Source organism: Nelumbo nucifera, chromosome 1 (assembly GCF_055504915.1).
Source record: "Nelumbo nucifera cultivar China Antique chromosome 1, China Antique-T2T, whole genome shotgun sequence".
Classification (NCBI taxonomy): domain Eukaryota; kingdom Viridiplantae; phylum Streptophyta; class Magnoliopsida; order Proteales; family Nelumbonaceae; genus Nelumbo; species Nelumbo nucifera.
Window position 1 is genome coordinate 174,113,114 of NC_142649.1, and position 13,421 is coordinate 174,126,534.

Here is a 13,421-nt window from a genome sequence, read left to right on the forward strand (position 1 = left end):
AGCGTTTGAGGGAAGGCAGTATGTCAGTGCATAGGAAGGGCCAGGCCCAGAAAACCTTGGTGAGAAATTTGAGAGTTCTTGTGGGTTCTGCGAAAACTTGTAGTTGTACCTAAAAACAACAGTAAAAAAAAGAAAACTTGTAATTATAAGAAGAAACCATTTTGGTTACCACTTCTCAGGTCAAATGGTTTGAATGGATGACCTGTTCTAATTAAAAAAATAAAAAAATAAAAAATAATTAAAATAAAAAACAGTCAAAAACGTTATCCAAGTCAACGGTTAGACAATCTGGATCAATAGGTCACTGATCAAATCAACAATTTTTTGCCCAGAAACAGTTTTAGGGTGAAAGGAAACCAGTTACCTGACTGATTCCCAAGTCAACAGATCCGACTGTTCAGTCCGATCTGATTTTCAAAACTATGGTAAAAAGGATATGGTTGGAAGATGAAAAATAAAAAGGTTTAATAAGAAAGTATCAATTGCATTTAAACATCGAAGTTTGAGGAAAAAGCTTGTAGGAGCGAAAGGGAAAGGCCTTGAGAAAATGTGGTTTGAATGCTATGTATGGTTTGACAGGGGGTAGGGGTGCAAATGAATCAAATCATTTGCTATAAAGTTTTTAAAACCTGAATGGACTGGGGACTGGTTTCTGGACCAAACGATTCGATCGTCTGTTTGAATGGATGACTGTTTCAACTTAAAAATTATTATCTGAATTAACGGTTTGACGACTCAGGATAGTGGATTAATGGATAATTAATCAAATCAATGACTTTCAGTTAAAAATGATTTTAAGGTGAAACGAAACCGATTGCCTGACCAGTCTTAATTTATCTGGTCTGACCGTTCTGTCCGGTCCAGTTTTAAAACCATGATTCGAAATGTGATTTCATTGGTCATTACGGTGTTAATAAGCTCAGGCCATATAGTGATGATATAGATAATGTATATTATTGATAATCCCCTAAAGATAATAACATGGACAAATTTCTCTTCTCTCGGCAACAACCCACAATCAAGTACAATTAATTATTACTAGACTTTAATTCCCGCCATGACTAAGCCTCGAAGCTACGACAAGACCTGACAATTATCTTGCTCCTATACTACCACTTCAGCAGTAAACAAGGAGGATAGGTGGTGCATTTGAAAACAATTATCTTGTTCTTCTTACTTATTGACCATGGTGCATTTGAAAACTTGCATTGATCAGAAGTACATATTAAATATGAATTACCAGAAACTCTGAGAGAAGTAGGAAGAGTCTCAATCGATTGATCCACTTACTTCAACTCTAAGTTCTTATTGTTGGTGAGTGAGGCTGGTATTGATCCACTAAATGTGTTATTTTGTAGGTTCCTTTGACAATAAAGAAGAGAATAGAGGGGTAAAATGAAATAACAATAAGAATATATTTCCTTTTGTTTTTTTTAGTTTTTGGAAAATATGAGCTAATAATGCATGAAAGTATAAATATGTTTCCCATTTCCCAATAAAGACTTGCAGTGTTTTGAGGTTGGGGAAAGATCCCAAGAAATCAGGAATTTTTGCACTTAGAAGATTGTTATGCAAGTCTCTGGAAGCCATGCATTAACAACAATAAAAATAAAATATACAAGATCAATAGAAATTTACACTTTTCTATAAATAGTAGTTCTCAGTTTCAACTTGCACCCAAGGCACTAAAGCTCCCTTCAGTCCAAGGCCGTTGAGTTTTCTATAAATTATACATCATTGAGGGGCGGATATAAACAGTTAGCTAAAGGAAGTAGATAGATAGAGAGAGGTCAAATGACAACAATATTAGAAGAAAGTAAGAGATTGATTTCAAGAAAGGTTGTTATTGGAGGTGTATTGTCATAACTACATTCCACCCAATCCCACGCAAAATTGTTTGGCAGACAAGGATCGCCACTCTCCATTGTTGAAGTTGAGCAAAAGCATTTTGTAACAACGCTAATGCTTTTAATACTGGCATGAATAACAAAAGGAAAGGGGATCCAAATTAGTTTCAGTTTCTACAAATTTCAAGCTAGACATCATCATAATATATTTGATGTATTTAAATATTTGAAGTGAAGATTCTAGCTAGCTAGTAAACAGATCGGTTTAGTCAGATGGCATTCCATTTCCATTTAAAATTGGTATAGACGGATATTAATTTGTTGGAAAATCGGCCTTAATAAGAGAGAGGAAAATAGCAAAAACACAAATTGGCGTTATGATGATCTAGACAGTATAAAATATTTAATATATACTAGCAAGCTAGGAGGGACTAAAGACCTACTACCATCCTCATTGTAGGTTCCATTACCTAGTGAAGGTCCGACACAATAGAGCGGAAGTTCCGAATCTGGGGAGGATCGATCTCAGGGAAAAAACTATTTCACAAGGTACAATTGTCTCAATGGACCTGTTTGCTGCACCACCATATTTCAGGGTTATGGGATCACGATCTGCCTCATTATCATTGATGTAATGGAAGAAAGTTGGAGGGTTGTTCGGGAAGTCTACCTCCGTGGCCAGAGAATAATTCCAATCAGGGATTTTTGTTCCATCGTTGTCTCCTTTATAGGGATACCACAAACGATCATATGGGTCATCAGGGTACCTATATATCAAATTCAGCCATAACCAACGAAATTAATTAAACAAGATAAATATATAGTCCTATGAATTTGATACGATTCAAACATGGATCGGGCAATTAAATTAAAGCCCGTCCGCCTAAGAAGCCTGAAAAAGAAAAAGAGAAGAAAATTATAAAACCATTATTGTCAACGAGTGTTGATGGTCACATACTGCCAAAGTTGAGTCGTTTTTGGCTGAATAATGGATAATCTGAACCAACTTTATCACTGTACGTGCGTGAATCCAACCTCCTTACTCGTATGCCATTAATGAAGGGATACTGGATACTGGTCGGCTTCTGTCTGAGCAAGACAGACGCTTATAGAATCAAACTTGGTGACGTAAATCACTTCATGGTAAAATGGATGTTCATTCCAATCGTTGCCGTCGATCGAACTGAAGATCAAACGCCGGAGGAGAGGATTTACCGTCGTAAATCCCATAGTAGAAGTGTGCACGGAGAAGGAAGGACCCGCTGTCCCTTGCCCCCCGCGTCAATGGAGTAGTAGTTCTTCTTTCTGGTGGTGTTGAATACTCGCTCTCAGAGTAGCGTACATTGGGATATATGATGAATTTTTACGTTGTACAGCTTTTCTTTCACCAGTTTTGACGTATTCATCATCTCCAACCCATTTTCTATTATGCCCATCCACGGAAGACTCGGAAGAGCCACAGCCTATGTTCACAAACACTGCAAATATATGTATACAAGTTACGTACGTATATACACTTTTCTTCAGTTTTCGGTATAGTAGGCATACATTTATATTGAAAATGATAGCGAACATGTATAGATTTCAATATATACGAAATTAATTTCAAACTGATGAGATCAAAGTTTGCATTACAAAACAATGTATACAAATTTGTACATTTAAAATGGGTCAATTAATGTAAAACAGGTATATTCTAATCTTGGGATGATTCATACATGCATGTCTGTACATATCAGAACTAATTAAAAAAAAAGAGTAGTAAACGATACCTACTTTGAATTTCTATGAACCACGCTTATTTGTACTGAACATTTTTATAATAGAATGCATTCTTCCCAAACGGAGCATTAGAGACTCTAAAAGAAAAAAAAAAAAAAAACAATTAATCCAAATGAACAACAATGGAGAGGGAACCCATGAAATGAAAGGGGAACTCACCAGCAGACAATACTGTTGATGTAGGTAAGAACAACAAAACCATTAGTATTTGCACAAGTAGAATGAGGCTCTCGTTATTCATCACTGCGGAGTTTGTGTGATCAGAAATCAGAGAGTGAGAGAGAGGTAGGATGGTCACGGCTCATAGATCCATATGGATCGACGAGGACACACATTTATTTATACGGTGAAAAATTACCGTTTTCGTTGCTCATCTCGATTGACTACATTTACTTAATGTGGGACAAGCAGGTTTGACTGTAGAGTGGGGTGATATATTTATGGTCATAAATGTTAAAATGTCTGACTACTTAAGGATTTTGAAAACAAAGCATATGCATGGTAATACCCTATTAAAACGTTGTCAATTTTTAAACTCCAACATATATATAAAATTAAGTAAAGTTAGTATGAATTAATATTGTATATTTTAATACTACAAACTCGATCGAGCAGTCTCAAAATAGTTATTTAAGCCTACTAAATAAGATTTGAATTCAAATATTAAAAAATTCATATATCCATCGATCCGGCCTTTCCTAAGTCATTTTAAAACAATATAATTGATGCTTTTTCATAACTGTAAACCCATATCAATTAATCCCGTCTTTCCTAAGTCATTAATTTTAAAACAATAATATAATTGATGCTTTTTGATAACTGTAAACCCATATAGCCATATCAATTAATCCGGTCTTTCCTAAGTCATTTTAAAATCAGTTGGGTCTGTCTAATCTAGGTACGTGTAATCCAATGCCAATCCATATCAGTCTAGTCATCATTTTAAAACAATTATATTGGCCCTCAAAATTTTATCAATTTCTTAATAAAAAGGGAGCCACTTGTTGGAGTACTGGAATCCTGTACCAGGGCTTCTGATGTCTTCTTGCACGTAGGTGATGGGACTTGTAATAATCTCGAGTGAATGTTATTTATGATTTTGAGAGGGGGAAAGTTGGTAAATGGGATTTTGATTTTTCATAAAAAATTTCATGTTCTTTTTTTAGATTTATGTGGCGACCAGAAAAAGTTTATTTTCGGGGGTAACCGATACCCATCTCTTAAGTGGATAAATAACTTTCCCACCTTAGGGAAAAGTTGCCAATACTTGAATGAAACAAAAATGCTCCTTATAATAATGAGTTTTTATGGATAAAATGGTCATTGCCTTATTTACATGGAAAATAAAAGAACATGGGCAAATGTACTTACCCAGATAAATATTTCATGGAAAACAATTACCTAGGTAAGTGCATTTATCCAGATAAATAACTTACCGAAATGCAAACGGGGCCTCATCTCACTTTTCCATTTGCGAAATGTGACAACAACAATTTTAAATTTTAATTACTAGTTTGTACATGGCATGGGTCTTTTATAATGTGAATATAAATATATTAAAGGGGTTTTATAGTTCAGTCCACCCCTAGGGACAACAATGACCCATATCATCTTACCGTGGAGGTAAGATTTTTATATTAAATACATTCATAGAAATAAATTGAAAATAAATTTTTTAAATTGATATAACACATAATCTAAAAATTCCATATATTTTTGAAATCTAGGATATTTACTATAAAATATCCAGTTTTTAGTATTGTACATGTATTTTTCTAATTATGTTTGTAACTAGCCATATTTTAATATTTATTTCCTACTTGCAATTGGCACCTCGCATGACTTGCAACCTAGGCTTCAGTGTATGTATTACATCATCCCACTTGGCAAATGGTGCATAGTACCGTAGAGTATGATGTACGCGTCTGCACGCATGTGGATGGGTTGACTGCCCACAGTCAAGCTTCCCTTCCAAGTTCCAAGAAGAAAGTTAATTGATTTGAGGTGTTGCCTTAAAACAACTCTATGTAGGATTAATTAATGGGAAAATGTATGATATGAAAAAGATATGATGTTTTGACCGATCAAAACCCATCCATGAATTTTAATAAATGACACGTGATGGACTATTAAGTTTATGATTCCATATCATAGTTGAATTTCGGATATCATATCTTTTCCATATCATATGAGTTGAAGTAAAGACTCCGATATAACGTACAAATATATATATATATATATATATAGATAATGTTAATTAATTAAGGCTAATCTATTTTCTCATAAAATAATTGATTATGGAGGTCATTTTGTTAAATCTAAACCCAAATTTTGTCCAGCAATTTATATCTATATTATCTATGTTACATAGCCTTGTCCTTTCCAAATCCCCTTTCTTTATTCTCTTTATCTCTCTCTCTCTCCCTATTACCTCCTTGGGCCACATCATTATCCTCTCCCTATTTCTTGTTATTCTTTTTTTTCTTCTTATATAAAAGTCTAAAGAAATCATTTCTACTTTCCATGGGTTATTTCATGGATTCTTCTAGTTCAATAATAAAAATCACTTAACATGAGCCTTTGTTAATTTTCATCGGTTCAATTTCAAAATTGTTTTTGAAATTGGTTATTGATCTCATGGTAAACACATTTTTTGGCTCTATAAAAAGTAATAAGTTTAAAGCTCAATAACTAGAAAGGAAAAAAAATATGTTTCTACAATTTTATAAATAAAGAACTAAAAATATATAAAAACTCTTTAGTGAATCAATATTACTTCATTTTCCCTTAAATTAAAACACATTTTTAGAAAACAACCCGTGCATCATACGGATCACCTCTAGTATCTATTCAATCTATATATGTATATATGTATGTATGTATGTATGTATGTATGTATGTATGTATGTATGTATGTATGTATGTGTATATATATATATATATATATATATATATATATACTACTTTAAAAAGCACGAATGACCTCAAGAATATTTTTGGAATTTTCTAAGGACAAATTTTACCCCTCTATACTTAAATTTATTAATAAAAGAATGAGGGCAAATAGGGTAATCAGTTCTTAATATTAAATGAGTTGAAAATAGTTAATTTAAAGATATCCAATGCATTCAATTCTCTCTCATTAAATCCAACATTTGAGTTATTAACTTGTATTCATATTCATTGAATCATATATTTAAGTTAGTTTTGTTTATTCTAATCACTAAGTTCTATTAATTAAATCCATACTTAATAAATTAATAATTCCAATAATATAAAAGCTTATAATTTTAAAATCTACCTAACAAAAATAGTGTTTTCATCTATGTGGTGGTAAGAAATTAAATCATTTTGGGTCAAATGGGTTAATCCATGTTGCCACGATTAAATAATAAAATTAAAAAAATTGGAAACATTTTTAACATACATATTAAACAATAATAGTTATGATAAATAAGAAATATTTTTACTAATGATGGAGTGTAAAATTTAAAACCAATTGGAAATAAAAATATTTTTCTATTCTCTCTCACTAAATCCTATATTTAAGATATAATTTTTTCATCATTAAATTCTTGTAATTAAATCCATAACATTAATTTTAATAGTATAAAAATAAATATTTTGAAAACAAAACTATTTTTTTCCCTCCCGGTGGTGGGCAAGCAGTTTGACCATTTGGAGTCAAATGAATTGATAAATAATGCCATAATTAAATAATAAAAGTTAAAATAAATAACTAGAAAATGTAAGAAGTATTTTTATTAATAGTGAAAATGGAATGCCAAATTTAAAATCCACCTATAAATGAAATGATGCCATAATCAATTAATAAAATTTTTAATAATAGAAAATACAAAGAATCACAAAAATATTAAAAAAGATAAAGAAAATTTTGGGCGCATATCTAATGTTATGTATTTATAAAAAATAAAATATTGGTCACATCTCTAATGTCATGCATTCATTATATTGAACAAAAATAAGTTTTATACATAAGAAATAATTTTATCAATGATGGAAATGTAATACAAAAATTTAATGTCAACTTAGAAATCAAAATATTTTTCTTTTTAGATGGTGGGTTAGTGTATTGAGTCAAATGATACCAAAGGCAAACAAAAATTATGTGTGATAAGTAAAAAAAAATTATATAATGTAAATGAAATATATAATTTAAAGGGAAAATTATAGTCAAAGCCGGTTGTACATTTAAAATTAGGTTGTAGGTTGGTCTAGAAACCAACAAAATTCTAACAACCAGCTCTACATTTCAAATTATAAAAACCCACGCCATGTCATTGGAGGCTTATGTGGTTGTTGCCAACACGAGACTCTTAGTCCATGTTGGACACAACAAAAAGCCAATATTGAAAATAGGTTTTTAGTTTCTCCCGATATCCCTCCCTTCTTTCTCACTCTCATAGTCATCTCTCGATCCCCCGCTCCCTCTGTCTCTCCCACTCTTCCAGCTTCGATTTGTAGCCAAATCAAAACCCATCTCTCTTTCTCTCTTATTCTCCCTCTCGGTCAATATCTCTTTCTCTCTCCCTCAATCTCTATCATTCTCCAATTCGTGTAAATTACATAGCCAAGAGTTTCTTGTGAATTTTCATCAAATAGGTTTAATGATTTTTGAACCATACCAAGTTGGTCTCATGTTATTTTATACAATCTAATTAATACCACATAAGTGTGTAAGAAAATAAAAAAAAAAAAAACAACGAGAGAGGGAGTAGGAGAGAAACTGAAGGAGAACGATAGAAATTAAGGGAGATTGATTGAGAAAGATAATGAGAGATATTGAGGGAGAACGATAGGTAGAGAGAGAGAATGTGACAAATTGATATAGAGAATGTGAATATAGAAACCAAAAAACATTTTTATTTATTTTCAAATCACACAGTCGTTGAACAAATAAAGATGACTGTGGGAGTGAGAGAGTGTGAGGGAGATTGAGAGAGAGAGTGAAAGAGTGAGTGAGTGAGAGTGAGAGTGAAAGAGAGAGAAACTAAAATCCCTTTTTTTATTTTCCAATCACCCAACATTAAAGGGCAATTTTGGTATAACCTTTTTGTTGTGTTCAATATGGATTAAGAGTCCCATGTTGGCAACAACCACATAAGCTTCTGATGACATGGCAAGGGTTTTTATAATTTAAAATGTAGAGCCGGATGTCAGAGTTTTGTTGGTTTATGGGCTAACTTGTAGCTTAATTTTAATTGTACAACCGACTCTGACTATAATTTCCTTAATTTAAAACTAATCATCCAACTTTTCAAAGAAACCCATGATATCATAATTGAATAATAAATATTTAAGAAAAGATAGAACACCAAAAATGAAAATGTACAGAATTTTGTCAAAAACATTTGAGAACATTTTTGTTGTTATATATTCATTATATGAAATAAAATTTTATTTGTGATAAAAATGCAATACAAAATTTAATAATAATAATTGTTATTTGCTACAAGCATTTAGATTTATTTTAATCATATTGTTACTTTTGTTAGTTTTCGATTTCTATCTTAACTATGGTGTATCTAAAATTCAAGTAATTTATATGAAGAAAAATTTCTCACATGCAACGCATGTGCTTAATTACTAGTATATATATAGCAAGGCGGTCCATGTCACCTTGCTTCTCCTTGCTCCATTACCCCTACCCTGCATTCACCTTGATTCTCTCTCCTCTCCCCTTCCCACCACTCCCAAAGTGCCATCTCAGCACCCTCTCTCTTCATTCCTCTCCCTTCTAATTGGGTTTTCTCTACCCCAAAACTCATGTATCTCACTTTCTGTAACAACCTAACTTTTCTCCTTAATTAGCTCAGTATATGTTTTATCCTCTCTTTCACTTTTATCTCTAATTCTCCTCTATTTTCTCCACTTTTCCATAAAAATAGGGGCATCATTTATTAACATTTGGTTTTCCAAAGCAAACAATATTTATGTATATATATAGACGTGATTTAAAGCAAAGAGAAGGGAATAAGAAGAATTCAATGTTTCCTATATATTCATGGCATCTTCCATTATTGTTAAATAGTCTATTCTTAAATAACGATCCATTGTTAAATAATCCATTAGTTATGAAAATTATAAAAAAAATCTAGAAAATATTCTACCAAAAATTATGAAATAATTATTTCAGAAGTAATCCATTAGTTAACAAACATTAAAAAATTTAATAATCTACCAACAATTAATAAACAATCCATTATTTAATAAATTTTGTTAATAATAAATGTTCAAAATTTCAATGTTTAGCATAATTTACATTAATCATTATAATTTAATAAATTTTCATTAAATTTTTACAACAATAGTTTATTGATAATAGATATTACTAATCAATGCAATTTATTAATTTCTATAAAATCAATGATTATAGTTAACAATTATCAAATAATTTATGAAAACTCTAACTAATAATCCATAATTATTTTCAAATAAGTAATTAAAAATAAATAAAAAATTAACCTATAACAAACATATTTTCCAAAACTATTTAGATAATAATCCATTATTATTGTTTAACTAATAATTATTAAAAACTTTAGTAAAATTAAATTAGGAAACTAATCTATCAGAAATTGTTCCATAATTATTTAAATAACAATCCATTGTTATTATTATTTCAATAAATAATTATCATTAAGTCTATCCACACCAATCTATACCACTTGGTTGGCTTTGATCATACTTGGTTTTACTTTAATTAACAACAAATGGTTTAATTTTAATTAAAAATAATGTAATTTACCATAATTACATTAATTTACTATAATTACACTTACATTGATTAAAAGTAAAATAATTTAGGATTAAAAAATAAATAGTTTACATTAATTTATTGTTATTATAAATAATTAGTTTACTATACATTACTACTAATTAATAGCAATTTTAATTATTTTTTTGGTAATTATCATAAAATATTGTAATCTAGTGTTATTTACTTTACTGTTAGTTAATTAGTTATAGAAATTTATTAGAATTGTAGGGATGACAATTTTCCCTATAAAACCGAATGGAGCAAGTTTTCTTAAATGGTGAAGGGGCAGAGACAGAGTAGAGATAGGGAAAATAATTTTTCCCCAAATTAGGGATGGGGTTTACATATAATTCCCCAAATCCGATGGTAAATTAGTAAAATATTTGAAGATTTAATATAAATTTTTAAAATATCTCTAAGTTTTCCTCATATTCTTATAATCCTAGGATCCAACAATTTCATTTATAAAATGTCCCAAATTCACATAATTTTATTTGTAAAATATCCATAAGTGGGTTTCCAGAGCGGTGCAAACTTGTTCCGGCAACGGGAAGGGTTCGTATCAAATGAACTGGCGAGCAAATGAGAGATGGTAGAAATTAAGAACGAAGTGAAGTGATGACTGATGAAGGTTAAGAAGGAGGGATGGGTGGTGTTTCTATAGCGGTTTTGCGACCACCATGGTCCATGGTGTGGAGTGGTCAGTGGATGATTTTTGATGGATTCCAACTTCCAAGTGGAAGTGGTTTTGCCTACGGTGAAAGTTTTGAGGAAGCTGGTTTTGTTTCAGAAGAATAAAGAAGCGGTTTTGGATTTATTTTGCAAAGGAAAGACTTGAAAAATTACGAAATGTAGTCACGAATCCACCATTAAAACGACAAGAAACTAGGCTGTTTCCTTCCTGTGAATGGACGTGGGGTACCTCCTGATCATCCTGAGGCCTAAGTTAACTCCTGAGAATAACAAATAAGAATAGGACTGAACTGAAGTTGCCTTAAAACGGCAAGTAACAGTTAGATAAGAGACCCATATGACCCTAACCCTGCTGAAAATGGTGCACCAAAGACCAACCCAGACCGAGCTGATGAAGCAAGCAACCATCGGAAGGGCTTAAACGCAGTCAGTGTCCCTATTTGCCATGGTTGCTTTGCTCCATTAAACAGATGGTCTTAAACTCTTTGTCCTCCCGCTGGCCATGGTGGTGGCCAATGGCGAGCCCTTTGGACTCTGTTTCATTTTCTTGAGAAAGAAGATGATGAACAATATATTTTATTTTCAAGGGTAATTTTAACATTTTCAAAAGTCTTAAATCGCACATGAGGTCACATGATATACATAACTGATGGTCCATTAACGGTAGGTACTAGATTGTCATAAAATGAAAGTCTGGGTACTAGATTGTCGCATCTTAAAGTTCGGGTACTAAATTGACACTTGGCCTAAAGTACAGGTACCTGTCGGGAATTTTCCCTAATTTTTATCCCATTTCTATCATTAATGAAAATAATGCTCATTAATCACACTTTTTTATATGATGAATATATAATATTATAGAATGTATCCAAAATTTTCAATAAATTTCTACATTTTCAAGAATTTTATGTATTTTATTATTTAATAATAACATCCATTTGACATGGATAGTTTAACCACTAACCCATCACTTGGATGAAAAAACCATTTGACATGATATTTTAAATCGTGTATTCCATTTTCATCATCGATAAAAATAATTCTTATTTTCACTTTTATTTTTGTTTAATATGGTGAATATATAACAATGGAATTGTATCAAAATGCTTTATACAAAGCTTATATTTTTCTGAGTTTATGTATGTATGTATCTATTTAATATTCGTTACTTAGTTATGACATCATAGATTGACCCATTTGACCTGTAATGTTAGATCATTGACCTACCTATCATCTAGATATGTAAATTGTTTCATTTTCAACCTGGTTTTAAATTTTGCATTTCATTTATATCATTGATAAAATAATTATTATTTTTCATACTTATTTTTGTTTATATTATTATTAAATAATATTATAGATGTGCCCAAAATTATTTCATATTTTTTGTACTATTCCATTTTAAAAAAATTATTTTTAATTATACATCATGGGTTAACCTATTTGACCTGAAAGGTTGAACCACTAACCCACTCCCTAAATAAAAAGATGGTTTAATTTTCCATCGGTTTTAAGTTGTATATTTGATGTCCATCATTAATAAAATTGTGTCTATTTTATAATAGTTATTTTTTAATATGACAAATATATAATAATAGAAATGTGTCCAACTTTTTTCAATTTTTTTTCTACATTTTTTGTATTTCTTATATTCTAAATTCGTATTATTTATTTATGACATCATGAAATTATCCATTTGACCCAAGTGGTTGAAGCACTTACATACGACCTAGATGGAAAATATGATTTCATTTTTAGGTTTATTTTAAAAATATAAAATTTCATTTTATTAATAATTATTGTGTATAAATTTATTAGTGGAATTTAATGATGGTAAACAAAAGCATTTTTTATATTTCTAAATTTTTATTATTTATTTATGACATCATGAAATTATCCATTTGACCCAAATGGTTGAACTACTTACCCACCAACTAGATGAAAAAAATGATTTCATTTCTATGTTTATTTTAAAAATATAAAATTTTATTCTATAAATAATTATTGTGTATGGATTTATTAGTGGAATTTAATGATAATAAACAAAAGTATAAATGTTGGATTCAACGAGAGAGAATGTGATTTATTTAATGACTTAAATATGAGACTTAATAAGAGGCAATTGAATGTACTTAATGGTATTCTTTTTATAGATAAGTCATTTTATTTATGATATATAATTAAAATCAAAGTCAATTCTAATTCATCATCAATTTATTAATTATATATATATATATATATATATATATATATATATATATATATATATATCAACACTACTAAATTTACGAAAATTAAATTTGATCTGAAATCAATGG